Here is a 22,857-nt window from a genome sequence, read left to right as displayed (position 1 = left end):
TTTTAAAATATGTAATAATAGGTAGTGATGGGCGAAAGGAAAAAATCCGACGGGTGGGAAAATATTTTTTAGTTTTAAACCCGTTTCTTAAAATCATATTTTCATTCCCGAAAAATGGATTTTTATTTTTAAAATGTGAAAATATTAGTCTCAGTTCAAGTTTATCGATCACAAACTCAAAATCTTAATCGGTGATTAGTGAACTAACTTAATTTTTATCTTTAAATATAATAATAGGCTAATAATTACTATTTTACCATAATACATGTTAAAAGCTATTGGAGAAAGGCGCTAGTCAGAATTAGAGATGGGCACTGGATTAAAACCCAATCGTCATTATCCCTCGTCATTTTTGGGTTTTAATCCGGGTTTTTCTTTTTCAGTATCGATGTTGCATGTATTTCAATAACTTTATAGTAAATGTTTGTGCTGGTACTTACAACAGTTTACATGATATATAAGGAAACATTAATGTGGTATAAATAAAACTAACACTACACTATATGTTACGAGTAGCGGTGCCCTTGTACATTGGTAACTCCACCTACCCTTTGTACATTTCATATAAAACCACCTCTGGGTTTAAACCTGGGTAAAACCCAAAAGGTAAAAACCCGAATTTTTTCCCATCACTAGTCACAACCAGCGGTGGAAAACATTTTATTTTTTTGGCTTCAAATCCTAAGTTTTAAACCGGGTTTAAACTCAGAGGTGGGATTTTATTAAATGTACACTCGTCAAATAAATAAATAAAAAAATATAGTAGGGGAGATATGTATGTTTTGCCCCACTTTGCCCCCTCCACCCCCTAACTATCAAAAAAATTATGAACCCACCCCTGACTATTGTACTTTAACACAGAAGGATACCCCCCAAGTGAGATTGAATATGCTTTTATGACATTTAAAATCATAAAAACTTACATCTAAAACTTATAACTAAAACTACACTACATATAATTACATCTACTCCTCTTCTATCTTATAATGCCCCCAAGCTAGCGTATTTACACCATCTCGCGCTATATATATTTTATCGTCCGAAGAATCTAGTGCCAGCTTATGAACGGTTATGCTATATATATCGTGTTTATAACTTCTAATGAGGTTTATATCCTTATACGTTTTAACATTTTTAAATAAGCTTTCTTTATAATCATCAAACTGCAACTCCTTGGCAACTACGCATTTAGTTACTCCTTTAGCTTTTTTCTCTTCTTTATTTTCTACTCTATAAGCATACATCTTTGATCTCAAGCCAATAAACTCTGTCATTGTCTTACCTTTATTCTCATCTTTCATCTTACCTATTACTTTTTTGTTTATTAGTGGTAGTCCATATATGTTATTTTCCTTGTATTCACTCGTGTCAAACTGGTCAACTATTTCTGCTATATCTTTGTAAAAGTCTTCAGTCTCAATCTCATATATAAAGCTATCGGTATCCATATAACATAAATCTATATTGTTTCCATATTTCGGCTTCATCGTGTTATAGTGAAAATCATACATTAATAGCTTGGATAGCTCTAACACACTCATACCAACATATATTGGCTTATTAAACGTTAATCGCTCTTTTTTCATATGTATAGCACACAAGTTCTCGCTAAATATTGTTCTGTAATCAAAGTTAGGTTTAGCAATTAATGCTTCTACCCTCTTAGGATCACATTCTAATTGTATGGGCTGTCTTTTTCGAATATTTTCCATAGTTTTTCCAAATACCGAGTTATTCATGAGCTTATAAAAATCTTCTGCAAACTTGTTTTTAGCTTGTGTCCTCATCTCTGTATTTAAATCAATGTATTTCTTTAGCCAGTTTGATTGTTTAAACTCTAATACCCTATGCACTTTCTTCAATCTCATTCCAAGTGACATATAAAGTTTTAAGTTTCTATAGTGAATTACATATCTTTCCTTATTGTAAAGCGTTGTTAATAATTTCGATTGTTTTGAGCCGGGTGGACACTTGTTCTCTGGAGCTAATGGTAAATCAGAATGCTTGTTATGTAAATGTTTTGGATATTCTAAATCTACTTCTAATATGTAACCAGTTTCTGAATCATCCGGAATGTTCATTATATCTATGTAAGGTTTAACCCACTTAAAATCTTTATAAGGCATGTATTGACTCATAGCCCATCCATATAAGTTGTTTGCGTCTAAATATGCTAGGTATGTTGAACACTCATCTTTATTATAATCTTGCATATATTTGTTGTTAGCTTTTACATATCTTTTACTGCATTGTGAGATTCCTCCTCGTATACCCTTTTCTAACATTAGTATTTTATCATAATCAGTTAACATTTCCAAGTTAATTTTAGTCATCTTTAGCATTGCATCCCACGATAGGCCTGGTGCTGTATAATACCAAGCAGGATCTAATCCATATGCCTTTAAACACACATCTCTAAAGTTTTCAAATATATCTGTTAATTGAAGGACATCTGTTTTGTTATAATGTTCAGTTAAATCTTCCCCTATTTTCAGATCGAATTCTTTACAAACTCGTACATGAAGCTTATGGCGTTCAGGACTCATTTTTTCTCCTGTTAATCTGTTTGTAAATTTATCTGGAGATAATGGAACAGGTTCTTTCAATTTTTCAAATGAATAAAAAAAGTCATATGGATAATCACCTTTAGTATTAACTAGATCAAGTTTATCAATCGGGAAAAACTTTAATGTTTCTCGAAATTGTTCTGGCTTTAAATTCTTTGTTAACTCTGCTAAACTCTTTGGCATAAATCTAAATGAATCAACAAATCTTAAATTTATTCCATCTTTTTCTGATCCTGCTTTTACATATTTTTCATATGTTATGTACCTTTCCTCATTATTAGCGATCAGTTTAATTTTCTGTGTATCATAAGCTAACTCCTTAATAAACAAATGCGTATCATAGCCAGTTAAGTTGTGAAGAAATACAGGAACAAAGTTGGGATTTTTATAGTTTAAATTGCTATAACTGTGAGCTGCACCTCTAAACTTTCCAGTTAAATGATTATGATATCTTACCTTTGCTTTATTTTTATTTATCTTATACAAACATTTTTTTAAGTCATGCTTCCATTCTTCTATTTTTTCACTCATATCATCTTTATCCTTGTAGAACTGTATTTTCTTCTTCAGTATATTTATTTTTTTCTCAACTGCTGGTGGTAAGTCATTCAAGTTTTTCTCACATATATGACAAGTATCTGAACTGTTATAAGCTTTTATTTCCTCCTCACTAAGCGGGGTCATATCAACTACTCTGTTATATATTTTCATAATTTCTATTGCTTCTTTTTGTAACATTTCAATAAATACTTTCGCAGCATCTGGACCTATATAACTAACAGGGGATTTGTAGTCTCCATTTGAATACTTGACATAGTAACAAAAACTCATTGGTTCATGCTTTTGATATTTTACTGTTTTACTACAATTATGCTCTATTTCTAACTTACATAAGATACATTCAAAGTCAGCAATTATCACAAATGGAACTCTTAATGATCGATTATAGTTTTGAAACTTTATTTGATTGTCGTATGGTTTTGGAAGTTCTATTCTAACAGCCTCATGCTCTTTACAATACAGCTCATGGTTTTGCAACTGCTTCTCATTTCGAAAGTGTCTTGTTAAACATCTATCACAAAAGTATAACTTCTCAGTATGTTTTGTCACTTGACTTCTTATTAATCGTGATAAGTCTTTTATCCAACAAAAATGACTGTTCTTTTCATCTTTTACATATAATAAATTGATATGAGTTTCCTGCTTATTTTTTGTGATTTGAAGTGGATATACATTATAGTTCTTGTCATAGCCGTAAACATTGATGGAGATATTACTTCTTCTTTCAAATTTTGGAATATCTTTTAACTGTACAGGAAACTCAATACCATCACAATATTTCTTTTGTAATTCATTAACAAGTTGTTTATAATGAGAGGGTCTTTGAGGATTTTTTGAAACGGTTCTATCAATAGGCTTTAAATAACTTGCAATAGAATATAAGAAACATTTATTATCTTTATTTTGAATATTTATTACTGCTTTCTTATCTTTAATCTGCTTTGGAAGTTCAATATAGGAAGAAGCTCTTAATGGTACATACTTATTTAATCTGATTTCTAGGTGTTTAATTTGATGTAACGTCCATCCTGATCCTCGGCCTTGAAATTCTTCCATTTCTCTACGAAGTTTTTGTTTTGCATGATGTATATATTCACTTAAGTCAGTTGATTCTAATATTCTCTCGTTTGATGTTTTGAAATTGTGCTCTTGTATTTCTTTATCATTAATATAGTCACAAATGAAAACAAGGTTAACTTTAACAGGGTGAAATTTTAATTCCTCTTTGATTTTGTTAATAGCACCTCTTCCACTTGTATCTAAAAATTTTATTGGGTCTTTATATCCTCCTGTGTTTTCGACTTTAATGGTTTGTAAACGCTTCTTGAGTGCTGTTTCTTCTAATTCAACTTTGATGGGTATACGTGCTGGCTTTGGTTCTTCAATTACTTCTTGTTTAAAGGGGAATATATTTCTAATCTGTCTCCTGCTTTGTTCATCGTCATGTTGTTTAAGAAGGTCTATCAGTTCTGCTTTTCTTAATCGGGAATATCTTCTGATTCCCCTCTCTTTACATTGTCGCCTTAACTCTACTACAGTAAATTTACTATAATTACTCATCTTATTTATTATATAGAAAATCTTCAATTTTTATCTTCACCGGGTTATTACAGCTCATTTTCATTTTTTCTAACACATCGTTTAAACATCTGCACGCGTCTGCCATTGCCTACATATGTTTCCTCGTTGTGTTAGTCTAGAACTTTCATGGGAAGACCCATCAAAGTCACATATACACATTTAAAACTGAATCATTTTTGTAAACTTACTCATCATCATCGTCATAATCATCACTACCATGTTTATATTCATCATCACTACTCAAATCAGATGTTTTTTGTTGCATTATTAATAATTCTTTTTCCTTCAACAGTATTTGCTTCTCTAGTAGTGCTGCTAAGAGTTTAAGATCATGATGAATTAGTTTAAGTCTATCATGTAATAAATCAAAATATTTGTTATATAGAAAACCAACAAAAATGAAATAAATTTAAAAAAATCTAAGAATAAAAAACAAACATGATTAGTGCTAAGGAAATATTATCTTACAAACCTATATTTGATTGTGTATGTAGATATTTAGATATTGGTGGTTATAATGAAGAAGACAAAATAAATTTTAGCGTGTCCATAGGTATGTTAGATCATTTGTTCAAGAAAGCCACTAAAGAAAACAACTCATTTCTTACACAAAACATTCTCTATGCAAACGTTATGAATTTGTCTGATGAGATATTAGATTCACTGACTGATGAACAATGGTTATCTATAGGTTATGATAATTATGAGGAGGAATATAACTATGATCATATTACAGAAGACTTCATACGTAAATATCTGCAGAAAGTTAATTTGAGTGAAATATGTTTATGGAAAAAGTTATCGGAAGAGTTTATAAGAGAATTAGCTGATAAAGTTGATTGGGAGATTATTTCAGGAAGCCAAGACTTATCAGAAGACTTTATAAGAGAATTTTCAGATAGAGTTGATTGGAAAGAAGTATCGTATAATCAAAATCTATCTGAAGAATTTATTAGCGAGTTTATAGATAAAGTTGATTTTGATGCTATATCTTACGGAAACAAACTCTCTGAAGCCTTTATACGAGAACATGCAGATAAAGTTTCTTGGAGGTGCTTATCTGAAACTCAACAATTATCAGAAAACCTTATAAGAGATTACGCTGACAAAGTAGATTGGGAAGCAATTTCATTGTTTCAAAATTTAACAGAAGGATTTATTGCAGAGTTCAAAGACAGAGTTCATTGGCAAAACATCTCAATTTATCAACACCTCTCTGTAGAGTTTATATATTTATTTAGACATTACGTAGATTGGAGAGTTATAATAAGAAAATATCATAATAATCCCGATTTAGGTAGTATATTGAATTTAGCATTCGATGTTATAACAGATGGTTTGTTTAATGTTTAAGTAAATAACTTTTGTGGCTATTATACCATAAAAGCTGTAGCCTTAATTATTATAGAGTATTATTCCAAAAAATTAGCTGGCCTACATCCAAGCTAGCAAAACTCAACGTCGTAACCTTAATTATCAGATAATAACCTATCATACAATCGATCTATACTGTTAATCAATTCTTCTTCTGATAGTGATGTCCAAAACTCATTACCCTTACCTTTACGAATATCTAGTTCTTGCTGCATTAGATTGAATAGCTTAATACTGTTAGGATCTCTAAACTTTTCGTATATTATTACGTGATTCGGATATTTTTCTTCTGCTTCATTAAGAGGCTTGTATAGACTTCTCTTTTGACATCTGATTGCGTAATAAGGGAAAGGATCATTAGGTTTGTTCTTCTTATATATGATTAGGCAATTATCTTTTGAATCATCATCTGTATATGGTGCTGCAATTTCTTTTAAGCTCTCGTTTTGAATTCTCAATCTCTCCATTGTTTGTTCTATTTCTTCTACTTTTCTTTGCAACTCTTTTTGGTTTTCTTGAATCTGCTTAAAGTCTTGTGTGAAGTAGTCTTCTATAATATCGTAACACCTGTCATAGAAATCTCTCGATAACCAATTAGCGATGTTTAAGAATATCTTTTTGTAAACATAAGTACCTGAAATTAGATTGTTGATTTTACTACCAGCTAGTTTTACTGTAAACAATGAGTTTTCAAAGTGACCCAAATTCGGTCCACTTAGTTTGTTATAGTAGTATTCTAATATTTCCTGTGATTCTTTATTTTCCAACCATTTTTTAAATCTTCTACCGCCCATAGCACACAACTTAGTAGCGTTAAAGTATCCTGTACTCTTATCTATAATCAACTTGAAGTCACCATACAGACCATACCAATAGTTGTCCTTGATCTGTTCATAGCAAATATCGTTTAAACTAAGAGAACTATCCATAGTACTCATATTTATTATATAGAAAATCTTTATTTTTACCGGAGCATATCTGCTCCACTTAATTTTTATGTAGAGTAACAGAGCAAAAGTGCTCCATTGCTTTTTTTCTCATTATGTTGTTAATTTTTGATAATTTCCACGGCCGGAATATCGACCCTGGAAATATATGCTATGAGGGGTAACGTTTCGATACCCCCTATCTCATTTAAACTATCCTTTTATGGTTATTATTCCATAAAAGCAATGGTATATTTAGTTTCTCGTACTTAAATGTCTCTTAACTGAATAAACCTGTCAACAAGATCTATATCACTTAAATCTGTGTTCATATGCGAACCGTGCCAAGTTATTCTATCATCATAGCGTTCTTTAGCTCTGTTGTATAAGTTGACAGAGTTTGGATCGTCGACGTTAAGCAGAATACTCATACTTGGATACTTAAGTTTGAGTTGTTTAATCCTACTTTCGCAATTGCATGTTTGTACTCTTCCAACCCAATACTTATATCGTTCTATTCTTTCTTTTTGATCTCGTTCTTCTTCGTCATAGTAAAAGAGTATATTTTCAAGTTGTTCTTTAGTAAGGTTCTTCTTGATAATGAATAGCCTATGTATCTTTCCTGGATCTTCTGTATATGGTGCTGCAACTGTTTTAAGATAATCAACTTTGCTTTCTAGTTCTTGATTGTGCAATCGTAATTGCTCCATTTGTTGTTCTATCTCTTCTAATCTTGATTGTAACTCTTCATTGTTTACTTGAAGCTGTCTAAAATCTTGTGTAAAGTAGTCTTCGATTATATCATAACACTTATCGTAAAAATCTTTAGACAGCCAATGAGCAATAGCAAGAAATATTTTTCTATATACGTATGTTCCTGAGATAATTGTATTTGTTTCTTTATCTCCTCCTGTTATTTGATATGTAGAGCGCCCGATGGGATTCCAGCTACCGGTTTTTTCATTATAGTATTCTATCAATTCCTTGGATTGTTTATTTTGAAACCAATTTTAAACTCTTTACCACCACTCTGACACACCTTAGTAGCATTGAAGTATCCTGTACTCTTATCTATAATCAACTTGAAATCACCAAATATACCATACCAATAATTGTCTTTAATCTGTTCGTAGCAAATATCGTTTAAACTAAAACTATCCATAGTACTCATATTTATTATATAGAAAATGTTGATTTTTAACTTCATTTTCGTTACCAGCTAGCCGGCACCAGATATCCCGCACCGGCTTTGATTTATGTAAGAGACCAACTCTATGCTATGTTTGCTACATTTCCAATCTCTGAACGTTTTACCACCACTCTAACACAACTTAGTAGCATTGAAATAAACGTGTTCCTGAGACGATTGATGTCGTTTCTTTATCTCCACCTTTTACTAGATACTTAGAGCGACTCCTATGATTGATTAGAGGAGTCGGTCATTTTTTGATCTTCAGAGTAGATTTGAAGACCTGGAAACTACGAGTGTCCAAAATACTGACACATTATTATCGACCGTGCACCCTCACACAGTACATAGAGCGGTTGGTAGAATCGTCCCCATCGCCTGTTCTATGTAATCTTAAACCAACTTTTATGGAATAATAGCCATAAAAGACAAACATTTATATTTACACTACAACATTACTCTTATCTATCCAACTATTATGTGAATCATCAAACCCTAGCCATTTGACATATACTTTATTACCTTTCTTTCTCAACACCTTTTCTACCAAGTATTCATCTTTGTGTTTCGTCTTTAATAGTTCTGCTTCGTAAAATCTACCTTGTACATCCTCTTCTTCTAAATCTTTAATTCTATATGTAGGCGGATTAGATGGAATAACTTCGCTAATAACAAATACTTCTGTTGACCAATTAGGTGTATATCCTTTCTCAAATAACCCTTTCGACTTACTTATACGAACATGATCACCTAACTTGTATTTGGGCTTAACACACTTATATTCTTTTTGATACACTTTCTCCAATATTGTTTGCTCATTCTTCTTGTTAACTTCTATAGGTTTTAAACCAATTGTTCTATGAATTTGATGATTATACTCTTTAACTAGTGTTGGTAATATCTCTATCCAATTCCCTTGTGTTGTGAACCTTTTCCACATGTTCTGTTTAAGCGTTCGATTAAATCTCTCAACAACAGAAGCTTTCTTACCACTATAGGTTGAGTAATGATTAATCTTATTTTCCTCCATTAACTTCTTAAACTCTTTATTGTAAAACTCTTTACCTTGATCTGTTTGTAAGTTGCTAGGTTTTCTCGTTCTTAATATGGATTCGAATGCTTCTGTAACATTCTTACCACTCTTATCTTTAACAGGAACAGCAAACGCATATTTTGAGAACACATCTATAATCGTTAGCAAATATTTATAACCTTTATTTAATTTGGAAACACCTTTTAATACTCCACTATCCATTTCTACTAGATCAGCTTGCCAAAGATCATCGATACCTTTTATAACTACACTTAATCTGTCAAAGTTTTTTCTAGATGGTTTGTGAATTTCTTCTATAATGTCTTCTCTAACACCTTTACCTTCTTCTAGTCAATCAGGCTTTTTAACGAATTGAGTTTTAGTAACGCCACATACAGAACAAATACCTTTCTTTAGATATCTTCCATTCTTTGTTTGTTCAATTCTAATAGTATCTTTCTTCGTATCTGTCAATTTCTTACACTTAACACAATACATCCTGTTTATTATATAGAAAATCAATAACTATCGCTGTTTAATATTATGCTTTCAACATTCTCACCATCATCATCACTATCTTCGTCTTCTCTTTCTACATGCATAAGAAGCAATAGTAATTTACCATGTTTCAGACCAGAATCTTTAGATGGCCTAACTGCTAACAGATCATTTATATTAAAGTGTAATGGAAAAGTTTCAACTAGAGAACAATTTAAATATATATCTATATAATACGTATTGTAAAATGATTCTATATGCATTATCCTACCTTTATAAAGAAATTTGTATGCGATAGATTGATTATGTATTAAAAAGAACGGAGTTTCAACATTTTCTGATATCAATCGACCTGGAAGCTCTATAACATAACTCCGTTTGATGAAGTTAAGCTCTTCTTTTAACACGGCAATATCTTTTCTCACAACTGTATTATCTAACTCTGATGTCATTTTAACATTACCAAAGATATTCATATTTATTATATAGCAAACGTCTTTAGGAAAGCTCTCTTTCTATGTACATTACAACAAACAATAATTGTCCTTCTTCCATAGCAGAATTTTTATTTGGTTTAATCGTAATTATATCGTTCTTCTTAAAGTCAAAAGGTATCTCTTGAATCAAAGTATCACCCAAATATATATCTAGAAAGTATTTATCCAAACTTAAGTCCATGTGCATTATTTTCCCATTATAGAGAAATTTGTAACCATTAGAAAGATTAAATATTCTAAAGATTGGCTCCTTAACGTTTTTAGCTCTTAATCGATATAGTAGAGGCATGGTTTCTTTCTGCATAACCAATCAAGTAGTATCCATTCTAATCTTTTGAAAATCTTCTTTCTTTATGTATGTGTCTTGTAACGTTTCTAATGCATCTTCAAATCGTTTTCTATCGTTCTCTAATTGGGCTTCTATTGATCTAAGTTGACTTACGCTAACAAGATCATTTAAATTCTCCAACAATTTTAATTTTTCTTCACTAATATCAACATCACCTTTTCTGTCTTTAATATTACCAAATATATCAATACTCATTTATTATACAGAAAATGCCCATCCTAATTTTTCAAAACATTTTTTTAACATCTCTATTTGTCTAGGTGAGCGTTTAAAATCAATATCAACATGAACATCGTGCTTTTTCAACAGATAGTACAATACACATTTTAGGTTAATAAACAATGCTCTTTCCGGATACAGCTCCCTAAAGACCTCATGTAAGTTTTCCAACTCATTTATAAGTGTTTCCTCCATATGTTGTAATTTTAATGGTTTTTGATCGGTAAGGTGATAGTGTATTAAATAAACATCATCATAATATTTTGTGTATTTGTTTTTCTTTAGTACTTCTAGAACATCTTTTGTTGATATTAAATCTCTTGGTATATCTCTAAGTTCATCATTTAACACCTTGAGCACCTCTTCGGGAATAATTCTATCCTGTAAAGCTTGCAAACGAGATAACTGTAACTTAAATCTTTTTATAGTATCATACCATGGTTTTCTTACGCAAGCAGCTTTCACTTCTTCACAAGTATTGTAAACCCAACCACTCTCTACAGAACAATCGTCACAAATGTATCTACTCATACCTTTTGTTAATGACTTACTACCACAATATATAACGACTCACCAAGGGTAGTCGTCAACCTGGTTCGATCGAGGATATATAAATCTTGAGTGGTAGTAATCATTTGCATGTAAAATTATCTTTAATAATTTTATATACTATTATTCTCACCTTTTCGATCAGAATTATAAAGTCGATGAACAGTACTAAATGGTTTATTAGTTGATACACTTTATAATATATTTTCATTCAAACTGTCATGCACACAGACATGATGATTAGGTATCCATAAACAACAACTACATAGCAACCATTTACATAACACTATCTATATCTCCTCCAGATATTAAAAACATTCTTCTTTTGTTAATATTAAATTAACATTCTATTAAGTATAGTGCACATGTATGAGCACTTTCTGCCCAAGGTACAGGTAATTATTAAACTATCCAAAGTATTTCGTTATATAAAATGTCGCCCGACAATTGGACTGAACATAAAAGTCATAAGCAAGCTTGGCTTTTATCTTCAAGAACCGCTGGTCCGTTTACAATAATGATCTTACATTACATATGCCTTTCACATTTTGATCGCTCCTCGTATGTATCTTCATTACATATCATAGATATAGATACATTTATAACAAATCTTTCATTTCATTAATACTTATTTTTGACAATAAAGTTTCAACACAAATTAATATAATGAAAACAATTCTTGTGTTTAATCAATTATGAATTAAATTATAATCCTTCACGTTAATAAGAAAGAATTAAAATCATTGGAAACTTATCGTTGGTTAATGAAAATCAAAGAAAATAAAATTGACTAAAAATCAAAAATTAAACATAACCTACGTTCGAATGACCAAAAGGAAGAAAATAAATCTATTTTTACATAAACAGAAGACACCCTTTTGTGATTATTTTTTTTCAGTCTTCTTCATTCCTATTTATTTGAGCAAGAAAGTCAGGCGCAACTAACTCTTTCACTAGATGCATCCATTTTTCCTTTGTATACTGAGTAGGTTTCCAAACCTTTAACTCATCTATATTACGAAGTCCAATTGACGTACCCGTTTTAGCGTTCAACAATTCAAAAACTTTAGGATTTATTTCCTTAAAACATAAATAAGGACCTGAGAAAATGTCACAAAATTTATAAATCTTCTTTAACAACATATTACTTTGTGGATGTTGTTTAACAAAAACTAAGTCATTGACCTTGATCCGATATTTTCCTTCTTGCAAAGATTCTACTTGAGAATTACGTTTCAAAAATTTGTTATGTCTTCGGATTTTTACCATATTCACTAAATTGGAAGAATCTATGATTGTTGAATCTTCTAACTTGACATCAAAATGTTGTTTCACAGGGAAAATCAAATCAGAACCATTATGTACATTAGCAGGAGACACGCCTAAAGTATCTGATATAGAATGATTCAAAAGGTACGTGATTTGATTGACATGCTTGATCCATTCGGCATGTTTGTCTTTACAAAAGTGTCGAAACAACATACCAAAATTGCGATGTACATTTTCTACAACGGAGCTACTAGGATGGTACGGAGTTACAAAATGAATTTTAATGTTAGCCTTGTTTATGGCTTTGATAAACACATCACTTTTGAACTGTGAACCATTATCACATAATATGTGTTCGATAGGGCCACAATGGGGAATATATACATTCAAGATTTTATTTATGATAGCAGCGGAAGTTGCTCTACGCAGAGGATAAGCTACTACATAACGTGAAAAGATATCCATGGTTGTTAGTAAATAAGTTTCTCCAGTAGCTGCTCTTGGTAAAGGTCCATATAGATCGATTGACAGAAACGAATGTGGTCTCTCAGGCGTTATTGAGAGCATTGGTTTTTGTACAGCCTGGTAATTATGTTTAATTCGCATGCACTCAATACAGTCCTTGATATAATGTTTGATTTGAGTTCTCATTCCCTTCCAATAAAAGGATTTATTAATCAAGGCACATACTTTTACATAACCAAAATGACCGAAATCGTCATGATATGCCTTTAATATGCGTGTTGTTAGCGTAGGTGGAATACAAATTTTGTTTCTAGATTTGAATTTAAAATCTTTAATAAGTAGAATTCCGTTGGTTAATTTAAATCTGGAATTCCAATGTTTGGGACAATTACATTCCTCACTGCATGAAGATAAATGTTCTATAATTTGTTTATATTCATGATAATTCATTTGATGTTCTCGTAGATCTTCTATTGAAATTGTAGCTATTTCATCCTGTAAGATCTTAAATTCGTTAATGGACAAGATATGTTGTTCTTCTCCAGGAAACAGACGTGATAAGGTATCTACGGGTCCATTATCTACCCCTTTAATGTGTCGTACTTCGAAATCATAAGCTTGAAGATCTAACGACCAACGAAGTAGTCTGTTATTATATCCCTGTACGCTGTTAAGGTATCGCAATGAATTATGATCGGTAAGTACTATGAAATGACATCCGTTAAGATATGGAGCAAATTTTTGTATCGCAAAACGTACAGCCAAAAGTTCGATTTCTGTCGTGGTGTATCCTTTTTCAGCTTTCTTTAAAGTACGGCTAGCGCAATGAATCACGGTCGGTTCCTGAATAGTTGGATTAGGTTGCCAGAGTACTGCAGAGATTCCAAGTTGGGAACCGTAACACTGAACATAGAAAGGAACGTCATATCTTGGGTGATTCAAATGGATGTTTCGTTTTACGCACTCTTTCAACTTATTAAAACTGTGTTCTTGAATCGGACGCCATTGCCATGGTACTCCTTTCTTTATAATCATAAATAAAGGCTGGGCTATCTCGGCAAATCGCGGGATGGCTTTGCGAAACCAATTGAAGAGCCCTAATATTTGCCGTGTCTGTTTCACATTTAATGGGGCAGGCAGATCTTCTATGGCTTGTACTTTAGATTGACTGAATTGTAAACCAGATGCATCAATTTGGTATCCAAGAAATTCTATGGAATTCTGCAGAAATTTTGATTTCTGTAGATTGATAGTAAGGCCCGAACTTTCCAATCTGTCTAAAACTATATCTAAGTACTTCAAATATTCATGGGGATTTTTTCCCATTATTAAGATGTCATCGGCGTAAGTTATCACGTTGCTACGTAAGTCTTGACCCAAGACTTTATTCAAGCAGGATGCTAACGCCGCACTACCGTTGATAAGTCCAAAGACTACACGGTTGTATTCGTATAAGTGACCTTCAAAACTAAATGCTGTGTACGGTTTCGAATCTTCATGTAGTTCGACCTGATTATATGCCATTACTAGGTCTAAATTTCCGAAGACAGCATTCCCTTGTAAAGAAGCTAGTATTTCTTCCACTGGAGGATACCTCACTTGTTCCAGATCAATGTGACAATTCGTGCGTCTCAAATCTAATACCACACGTAGAGAACCATTTTTCTTGGGAACAACATGTAATGGATTAAGATGCACGCTTCGTGAAGGCCTAATGATCCCATCTCTTAACATATCTGTAATTTGCTGACGTACATTTTCCCTGTATCTATATGGAATTATATAAGGCTTGGTTACTATGGGTTTGTCTGTTTTAACTTTAAAAGAATAAACAAAATCCTTGCAACGCCCAGGACGTTCTGAAAATACATTCTTATGTTTATACAGGATATTCTTAAAGTCAGCTTTTACTGTATTATCTGTAAAATCAAGATTACTTTCGAGTGATTTAACACGTTCAGAAAACAATACATCGTCTTTTAATTCCACCAAATTTTGTGTGTCTTCCATTCGTTGATCATTTAATTTACCACTTTCTCCACTAACAGAAACATTATTCACTACATGAGAAATATTATTATATTGACAAGCAATATTATCTAGTTTTGGAAGCAGTTTCTGAACGATTTCCTGAGGTATACCAGGTATAGTCAACGTTTGGTTTTTAAAATCAAGCATGACACGTAATTGAGATAATAAATCTAAACCCATAATTAATTTCTCGTTAAGTTCCTTTATTACCAGAATAGGGATTGATATTTCAAAATCTTGAATAGTTATTGTCACACGAGTAATTCCAGCTACTCTCTTTTTATGTTTACCGGTAAAATCAACTATAATAAGGTTCTCAGCCTTTTGTAGCTTAGGATTCGAATAATTACTAGTAATTACTTTCCACAACGAATACGATAATAGAGAGGCATTTGCTCCTGTATCAAGTAAAGCTTCAGTACTTAACCCATTGACTTTAATAGGTATTTTAGCTGTACTATATGATTTTAAAAATACAAAATTTTCTTCAATATTAAAACCATCATTGACAGTATCATCTTCGAACCAACAACGATTTACAATAGGTATAAATTGGTACTGACATCTATTAATTGCTATTTCCGAATAATTATTTACAGAGACGTCATGTGAAAGATCATTTTCATCATTAACATGAACATGTAAATTGGAAGATAAATGTTCATAAGAATTATCGCTTACATTTGTAGATAAATGTTCATGAGAATCTAAAGCTGATATGGGTTTAACCCCTACCACATGAGCCGCAATTAGTTTAAATTCATACTCGTGTATGGTTCCAATAAAGTACATTGTACAGCACAATCATGATTGTGTCCCGTATTACTGTTCTGTACAGGAATTACTTCGATACCTGGATCTTGATGCGAAGTGCCATCTCTTGACCTCCAATTACGTCTATCCACGTAGTTTGCTGTATTCGTGGAATTTCGCCATACATTCCGTCTATTTTTAAACCTATTTTGATTATATGGTCTAACATAAGGATTGCTACGATTAATTAGGTTAGGCGGATTCCCTACACAACTTGGCCTATTTTGCTCGTTTTGATTGCTAGAATTTACTCGGCTTAGGTTGTGTTCCGTATCGTTCACACTTCTGATATTTAGATTCCGAACAGGTACAAAATGATCTGAATTATTCTTACTTTTACCTACTCCTGCTTGTTGATTCATAGCATGGTATTGGGTTTCATAGCATTGGACAAGCATTAATAAATGGTTGAAATTCATACACTGTGTAGAGAACAAGATCTGTTGTAACTTAAATGGGAGCAAATTTCGAATCGATGCTATTATTCTAGATTCCGATTGCAAGGGATTAACGACTTTTAATTCGTTGTATGTATTTACAACAAACTCTACAACAGATTTGTGCAAACGAGGATTGAAATGTTGATTTCTAATGGTGGCATCTCGATTTGCAAGCAAAAAGTCATTTTCATAATTCGCGATCAATGCCGCTTTGAATTCCTCATATGTATTGATGTGATCACGTACTGCTTTAAACCATAAAGAACATGGTGGGAGTAATACATGAGGGATTAATTTCATATATTGTGATCTATCTATACTCATTATATTGCATTCGTCCTGAAATTTTTCCAGGAAAGAAGTAGCGTTCTCATTACATTTACCACTGAATTTACTCATAGCCCGTATTTCACTCATCTTAACACTTAACTTTACCTTTCTTTTATCATTCCGTGTACTTATTGGGTGACAATTCCTATCCATGACGTGATATGTCGTTGCACCATCCGTTTTCCGCCCATCTGTACTCTTCGGATGAATTTCTTCCAAAATAATATCCTCATCAGACACAGGTGAAGGCGAAGTCATCTTTGGTGAGTGGGGAAACTCCAAGCGAACACTACCCATATTATTGTGGCATGTGTTATCCTTAACCTGTAGCGTCCTAATTTCTTCCTGTAGAGTAGCTATCAATTGCGTATTTGCACGTATGTTGTTAGAATTATTGATGACCTGAATCTTTTGCTGTTGAACAGAAGATTCTATTACTTCTAAATCCTTTTTTACACCACTGATTTCTTGGATTTGGTGGTTGTGCTTATCCTGACAATCCTCGGATATTCTTTTTAACTTTTCCTCGAACTGCGAGGTGATGTCATTCATCGCCTGGACAATTGACTGTTTCGTTTCATCTGACTTTTGTTCCATTCGTCTACTTAATTCCTCATATTGCTTGTTAGATTCTTCGGACTTATGCTCTATCGTCTGCTTTAACTCCTCGTATTGCTTGTTGCATTCTTCGGACTTATACTCTATCGTCTGCTTTAACTCCTCGTATTGCTTGTTGGATTCTTCTGACTTATGCTCTATCGTCTGCTTCAACTCGGTAGACATCTGAATCAATTGTCGCTGTAAGGCTAGCAAGATTCGGTCTTCTGATGTCATTCCTGGTGCTACACTATGTTCACCGTTGTCACTATTATTGGATTCATTCTCCATTGCTTCACCGTTCATTTTTCTTATAATTATTCTACCACTCCTAAGTCTTGTGAAATTTGTATTCATTAACCTTATTACAAAAGTAAATTCACCCTTACTTTGCTTCGGGATATGAAATTACAGCAAGGTCCCGGGTGAGGTAAACCAAAATTTTTATAACGACTCACCAAGGGTAGTCGTCAACCTGGTTCGATCGAGGATATATAAATCTTGAGTGGTAGTAATCATTTGCATGTAAAATTATCTTTAATAATTTTATATACTATTATTCTCACCTTTTCGATCAGAATTATAAAGTCGATGAACGGTACTAAATGGTTTATTAGTTGATACACTTTATAATATATTTTCATTCAAACTGTCATGCACACAGACATGATGATTAGGTATCCATAAACAACAACTACATAGCAACCATTTACATAACACTATCTATATCTCCTCCAGATATTAAAAACATTCTTCTTTTGTTAATATTAAATTAACATTCTATTAAGTATAGTGCACATGTATGAGCACTTTCTGCCCAAGGTACAAGTAATTATTAAACTATCCAAAGTATTTCGTTATAAATAACTGCATTGTAATGGTCTAGAGCTATAATTTGACAACAAGTCCTTTAAGGTAATTATTGGACGTAACTTTTCCAACTCTTCTTCCGTGTACAAAAATTTTGGTATTAACATTTTCCACAGATCAATAGCATTATATACGTTGTTTTTATCTTTTAAGTCTATCTCGCTAACATCCTGAAAATACTGATAAAAATTATATCTATCTAGTGCATCGAGTTCATTCTCATGCTTCTCAAAATAATCTAAAAATCTATTGTGTATAGCTTCCATATTTATCTTAAAAACTTTTATGGATACAAACCATAAAAGCACTTAATCATTTTTAATCATATACATAACGATACTAAAAGAATACCCTTGATTTAGAAGATTTAAAACCTTAACACAAAGATGACCACATATAACTGAGTTAAAGTCTTGTATTCGTTCGTCATTGTAGAATAAGTTTTCAGTACCAAGATATTGTACTAGTTGTTTAGGAGGCACACCACCATAAGAATCGAACACGTACTTTATGTTGTTATCTTTCCAATAGCATATCCAATGAGTACCAATGTTTTCTGATTTATCAAGGTTAACTACACCACACTCATTTACATAAGGTTTTTGTGGAAGTTCATCACTCATAAATACACCTCTAAATCGTTTTATCTTTAATTCTTTAGCCAACCTCTCTATATCAAAGTTGGTCAATGGTTTTAGTTTTTTGACTTCTTTGGTTTACCCGCTCCCTGCTTTTCTTCCATAGCCATATTGTGTCTTTTTTGTTCTTCAAGTTCTTGTTTATTCTTCTTAGCATCCAGTACAGTTTTAGTAATCGCTGCTGCACCACCTGCTAATGAGCCAACTGCTCCTAAAGCTGCTAAAATGGCTGGAATTGTAAAGATAAAACCGCCAATATGCTCTTTCTTAATCTTTTTCATTTGTGCAGTAGTTAAAGTTAAATCCATTCCTTTACCTTCTTTAATTTTCTTAGATTTATCGTTAAGTTGTTTCTTTGTTAATACATGATCAATATTTAAATCCTTTAGTTCACTGTAAGGAACACTAAACATACAACCTTTAATAGAACACATCTTCCTATTTATTTAAGAAAAAATCTTGGTTTGTAAAAGTACAGTTGTTGTTGCTCCACCAAAATCAATTAAGGAATCACTCTCATCTGTTATCCTTATCTCAAAGTTGTCAACCTTGTCTTTGGATATAGGGAAAAATAATGGATAAGTAGGCTCATATATAATACTATGTTTGAACTCAGCATCTGTTTTGAATGATGCTATAATTCCTGTTTCTCTACGTGTATATTCTGTATCTTTAACGAACATGCCATCTGCTATATTACAGTGAACATTTATAGTATCAAACGGATGAAACTTTGGCAACTTACTTCCAATATATGTTTTGTTCTTTTCTAAAACTTCAAAAACATTAAACCCGAGGACAGTGCCTATACTCCCAATTGTAACATCATTACTATCAGTTTCAATTTTAACTCTGTTTCTTAAATGATTTTCTGATAATGTTATGTTGATGGATTGAGATTTTAAATATTCATTAAGACTGTTTAAGCTGTATTTCCCTTCTGGTATAAAAACTTGTCTATCACCATATGAGAAACTGTGTTTTTTTGTTGTTATGTTTGGAGTTAGATATGTACTGTAAAACCCAACTAGTCCTATACTTAAATAGTTGCTCCTGTTGTCTAATTCGTAATGGAGTTTCTTCTTTAAAACAGAAGTATCACTCGTTAGCTTAAATACCTAAGCCATTTATTATATAATAAATGAATGAGTTTGATTTACCTAGAGATATTCCAAGAGAGAAAGTAATCAAGTTAATAGAAGATGTCATTCAAAAGTTAGAATACAGTTTAAAGAAGAAAAAGAGAAAACTACAAATTGTTAAATATGCATACTACACTTTGATCACGTTATCAGTTATTCTTTCTGCAACAACTGGGTTTATTAATATTTTCATACCTGTAACAATTTACTCGATATTAACAACGTCTCTTGCAACTGGAAGTGCTATAATAACAGGTTTGTCTTCTAAGTTAAACATAAGCAAAAGAAAAGACCAATATAAAACCATTGTCACTTGTATTAACTCATTTAAAGAACAGTTAGAGATGATAATAACATTGAATGGTGAAATGGATACCGAATATATAAAAGATACGTTGCTTAAGATCAGAGAACAACTTAAATATATAAGATAGGCTATGTAAATACAAGTCCTTAAAGACAGCGTAAGACCAAAGTTTCAGAGTAGATTTGAAGACTTGGAGACTACAAATGGCGTCCGCATTACGGACACCCTTCCAAATGAACAACCTCACACAACTTTCATCAACGAACCGGGTCTGTACTAGTACTATGAACAGAAAATTAATCATCGGATTTTTAAAGGTGAGCAAAACGCTCACCCCTGACTTTCTCTATAATAAATGAGTAAGAAAACTATTAATTAGGATGTAAAAGAGATGATAAAAGAAACAACAGCTAAGAAAAGAAATGGAGAACTTATACCTGATGATGTTCGATGCCTTATCGTGGGTCCGTCGGCGTGTGGTAAAACTTTTTTGCTATTTAATTTCTTATTACAGCCAGGTTAGTTAAACAATAATTACTTCTACATATATTCTAAAAGCATGAATCAACCAAAGTATGAGCAGTTAAAAGATCGATTTGAAAAGGCAGAACTAAAGTTCAATAAACAAATAGCAACGTTCTTAAGCGGTAATGATTCTATTGTACCTATTGATGAATGTGAAAAATACTCTGTTGTTGTGTTTGACGATTACATTTTGGAGAATCAAGATACTGTTAGAAATTACTTTACAAGAGGTAGGCATAGACATTTAGACTGTTTCTATCTTGCACAAACATATTCAAAAGTACCTAAACAGCTTATAAGAGATAACGTCAACTTCCTATGTATATTCAGGCAAGACGATACTAATCTTAAACATGTGTATAATGAGTTTGTTGGAGGAGATATGTCTTATGATAAATTTAAAGAGATATGTTCAAAATGTTGGCAAGAAGATTATGGTTTTATAGTAATTGATATGACAAGGAAGGTAAACAATGGTAAGTATAAGAACAAGATAAAACACTTCTTAAACGTTTGATGTTTTTTTCACGTTTTACGTTTTAACGTTTGACGTTTATTGACGTTTATTGACGTTTTTTCACGTTTATTGACGTTCTTTGACGTTTATTGACGTTTGTTCGTTTGCTATATAATAAATGGATGAGAAAGAAATTAATCAGAATATCAAGTTAAAGGAGTTCTTGATAAAGGGCTTCAAATCTTGGAAGAAAGAAAGAGCAGGTATATACGATAAATTTAAAACACAAGAGCAACCTGTAATTGATGCTATTCAAAACTTGGGAAGTGAGATCAAAGAAGTAGCAGAACAAAATAAAAATCTAATAACAGAACTTGTTCCAGTTGCACACAAGACGGCTTCAATAGATCCTAGTCTACTAGAAACACCTAAAAAGATAACTTATGATAGTTCTCCAAGTAGTAGTGATACACCTATAACGGGAGAAATAAAACAAATGAGAAAACAAATTAAAGACAAAGTGGAAGGAGTAGAACCTTTAACAACAGCACAGTCATTTGGTAAGATTGCAACGAAATATTATAGTAAAAGAAATGATAGTGTGTTTGGAATAAGAACTGTAGAAGAAGATGGAAAAATAATAAATAAGATAGGAAATTTGGAAGTTAAAGTGAATGGTGAGGACTTGATAATTAATGGTAAAACTTATAAAGGAACAGAAGGTCTATGGGAATTGTTAACGACGAATACTAAAAAAACCATCGAAGATTATGACAATGATGATTTTGAACAGTACAAGGAAATAATAATAGAATCAGATGCTGCCTTCCAAAAATATAATCGAGATAAAAGGGTAGCATCTAGTAGAGGTTCTAAGTACATTAATATTATCAAGCCTATTTGGGATAATTATATTAAACCATCTTTACCTCCAACACCACCAAGAAAGAAAACACCAAGGTCTGGAGAAGGAATTAAACAATATACAGAGATATCTAAAGAATATGTATGGATGGATGACGTGAGAAAGCTTATAGATAGGTTAATAGTTATAGATGGAGAAGAAATGGCTGGAAATGATAACTTTTACAATGAGAAAGTAGGTATAGTGAGTATGATTAATAATAAGCTTTCACAGTTTATTCCTAATGATCCAAAAGGTATAGGTTATTTGATTAAGATCTTAAATATATTACCACCACGATTCTGGAATGATGAGAAGCTTGGAAAAGGACTAATGAATAAGATTTTAAACATGAAGGGAATACCAGAGTTACATATACCAGGCTTCAGATTTTGTGGGCCTTTTACGAAGCTACAAGAAAGATTAAAAAGAGGTGATGAAGGTATTAACCCATTAGATGAGGCTTGTAAAGAACACGATATATACTACAGAGACAATAAAGATACAGAGTCGAGACATATTGCAGATAAGGAACTAGAAACTAAAGCATGGAAAAGAGCATTTAGTAGTGATGCATCAATTGGTGAACGATTAGCTGCTTTTGGGGTTGGTACTGCTATGAATGCTAAGGTTAAGTTGGGATGGGGATTATAAGTTTTTAATTTGTTATTATGTATGAGTCTTTTATGGATACGCCCCATAAAAGTGTTGTTTTTAATCAAACTA

Source organism: Thermobia domestica, chromosome 10 (genome assembly GCF_964235325.1).
Source record: "Thermobia domestica chromosome 10, izTheDome1.hap1.1, whole genome shotgun sequence".
Classification (NCBI taxonomy): Eukaryota; Metazoa; Arthropoda; class Insecta; order Zygentoma; family Lepismatidae; genus Thermobia; species Thermobia domestica.
This window is presented reverse-complemented; position numbering follows the sequence as displayed.